The sequence below is a fragment of the Oncorhynchus clarkii genome, chromosome 7 (genome assembly GCF_045791955.1).
Source record: "Oncorhynchus clarkii lewisi isolate Uvic-CL-2024 chromosome 7, UVic_Ocla_1.0, whole genome shotgun sequence".
Classification (NCBI taxonomy): Eukaryota; Metazoa; Chordata; class Actinopteri; order Salmoniformes; family Salmonidae; genus Oncorhynchus; species Oncorhynchus clarkii.
This window is the reverse complement of record NC_092153.1, coordinates 53,426,564-53,430,334: the sequence shown is the minus strand read 5'-3', so window position 1 is coordinate 53,430,334 and position 3,771 is coordinate 53,426,564.

Here is a 3,771-nt window from a genome sequence, read left to right as displayed (position 1 = left end):
TGATTTACTTCTGGCTCGGAGTCTGTTAACATCCTCCTAAAACCTACTCTCAGCTGAGACTTGTTTTAGTCTTAAACCAGGTGTTAACAGGATTCCTAGGGCCGTTTTCTGAGACTCTGTGTGGATACGGGCCATGGCCAGCAGCATTACATGCGATTGCAACATATCACTTGGTTCACCTTTGTTCCTCTCAAATGAATGGAGCACAAACACACTCAAAACACACACACACACACACACACACACACACACACACATACACACACACACACACGCACGCACGCACGCACACACACACACACACACACACACTTCCATTGCATTTTCTTACATTACTCTACACTGTCAAATGAATGAATTACACTTGATATTGCCTGATAGGTCTATTATCCTGTTATATTGTAACGCTAAAGAATTCCTACATCATGTTTCAGCAGGCGCATGAAAACAGGTAAACATTACAGATTAAGTCATCACAGTGACAGCTATCTCATTTGAATATAATCACACCTGTCTGTCCTGATGAGACTGGGCCGACAAATGACGGGTTAGTCAGAGAGGGAGAGAGAGAACACGCATAGACGAGGGGGCTTCATTGGCTGAAGAGCTTCTCATCTACCATCAGTGTACTCTGCAATCTGCTTGTCTGTCAGACTCTCTTTCTCCTCTCTCTCAACTCACACGCCTCCCAATTCCCACGCTCTTCCAATGAGTAATTGTACCTTGTGCTTGTGATGATATTGATATTGCTCTTGTATATCTTACATTGACATATTAGCATTTTGGAATCGTATGTTGAAGTAATTAATAGAAAAATTGTGACATTGAAATTGAAAGGAAAATCGTAAATATCATTAGATGATATACATGTACATGATAGCCTATGTTCCCCCAGGAGTAATGGCTCAGTTGAGTCACGCTGTAGGATAACATTACATCATCGAACAGGACAGCTGTACTCGCACTCCCTGCACGTTCTCTCCTGTTTATTGGGATTCACTGTTCATTACATACACTCCACGTGTATGAATGTGACTGTATGACTGTGCCTGTATGACTGTATGACTGTGACTGTATGACTGTGCCTGTATGAATGTGACTGTATGAATGTGACTGTATCAATGTGACTGTATGACTGTGCCTGTATGACTGTGACTGTATGAATGTGACTGTATGAATGTGACTGTGACTGTATGACTGTGACTGTATGACTGTGACTGTGACTGTATGACTGTGACTGTATGAATGTGACTGTATGAATGTGACTGTATGAATGTGACTGTATAAATGTGACTGTATGAATGTGACTGTGACTGTATGACTGTATGACTGTGACTGTATGACTGTGACTGTATGAATGTGACTGTGACTGTATGAATGTGACTGTATGAATGTGACTGTATGAATGTGACTGTGACTGTATGACTGTATGACTGTGACTGTATGACTGTGACTGTGACTGTGACTGTATGACTGTGACTGTATGACTTTGACTGTATGACTGTGACTGTATGACTGTGACTGTATGACTGTGACTGTGACTGTATGACTGTATGACTTTGACTGTATGAAAGTGACTGTGACTGTATGACTGTATGACTGTGACTGTATGACTGTGACTGTATGACTGTGACCGTGACTGTATGACTGTGACTGTGACTGTGACTGTATGACTGTGCCTGTATGACTGTATGACTGTGACTGTATGACTGTGACTGTATGAATGTGACTGTGACTGTATGACTGTGACTGTATGACTGTGACTGTGACTGTATGACTGTGACTGTATGAATGTGACTGTATGAATGTGACTGTATGAATGTGACTGTATGAATGTGACTGTATCAATGTGACTGTATGACTGTGCCTGTATGACTGTGACTGTATGAATGTGACTGTATGAATGTGACTGTGACTGTATGACTGTGACTGTATGACTATGACTGTGACTGTATGACTGTGACTGTATGAATGTGACTGTATGAATGTGACTGTATGAATGTGACTGTATGAATGTGACTGTATCAATGTGACTGTATGACTGTGCCTGTATGACTGTATGACTGTGACTGTATGAATGTGACTGTGACTGTATGAATGTGACTGTATGAATGTGACTGTATGAATGTGACTGTGACTGTATGAATGTGACTGTATGAATGTGACTGTATAAATGTGACTGTATGAATGTGACTGTGACTGTATGACTGTATGACTGTGACTGTATGACTGTGACTGTATGAATGTGACTGTGACTGTATGAATGTGACTGTATGAATGTGACTGTATGAATGTGACTGTGACTGTAAGACTGTATGACTGTGACTGTATGACTGTGACTGTGACTGTATGACTGTGACTGTATGACTTTGACTGTATAACTGTGACTGTATGACTGTGACTGTATGACTGTGACTGTGACTGTATGACTGTGACTGTATGACTTTGACTGTATGAATGTGACTGTGACTGTATGACTGTATGACTTTGACTGTATGACTGTGACTGTATGACTGTGACTGTGACTGTATGACTGTGACTGTGACTGTGACTGTATGACTGTGCCTGTATGACTGTATGACTGTGACTGTATGACTGTGACTGTATGAATGTGACTGTTACTCTATGACTGTGACTGTATGACTGTGCCTGTATGACTGTATGACTGTGACTGTATGACTGTGACTGTATGAATGTGACTGTATGACTGTGACTGACACGCACGCACACACACACACACACACACACACGCATGCACGCACACGCACACGCACAGCAGCACCAGTAGAGTCAGGCATTAACATAAATTCATTAGAGGGCCTGGGCAGTGTTTCTAAACACGTAGAGATGTTATTTAAAATGTCTGGCTGAACAGATTACTGATATAAACACTCTGCTTGAGGAAATAGCCAAGATATACTAGATACTTACACAAGGAGATGGAGAGGGATGGAGGGAGAGAGAGAGGGGAACGGGGGGATAGAGAGATGAGGGGCAGAGGAGAGAGGGGAAGATAGATGAGGGGGGAGTGGAGAGAGGGATAGAGAGATGAGGGGGGAGTGGAGAGAGAGAGGGGGACGGGGGGATAAAGAGATGAGGGGGGAGTGGAGAGAGTTGAAGATAGATGAAGGGGGAGTGGAGAGAGGGGTAGATAGATGAGGGGGGAGTGGAGAGAGGGATACATAGATGAGGGGGGGGTGGAGAGAAGGATAGATAGATGAGAGGGGAGTGGAGAGGAGAAAGGGGTAGATAGATGAGGGGGAGTGGAGAGAGAGAGGGGAACGGGGGGATAGAGAGACAAGGGGGGAGTGGGGAGTGGAGAGAGTGGTAGATAGATGAGGGGGTAGTGGAGAGAGGCTCACTGCCCACAAAATGAGGTGGAAACTGAGCTGCACTTCCTAACCTCCTGCCCAATGTATGACCATATTAGAGAGACATATTTCCCTCAGATTACACAGATCCACCAAGAATTCGAAAACAAATCCAATTTTGATAAACTCCCATATCTACTGGGTGAAATTCCACAGTGTGCCTCACAGCAGCAAGATTTGTGACCTGTTGCCACAAGAAAAGGGCAACCAGTGAAGAACAAACACCATTGTAAATACAACCATATTTATGCTTATTTATTTTCCCTTGTGTACCCTTAACCATTTGTACATCGTTGCAACACTGTATATATACGTAATATGACATTTGTAATGTCTTTATTGTTTTGAAACTTCTGTTTGTGTAATGTTTACTGTTAATTTTTATTGTTTATTTCACTTT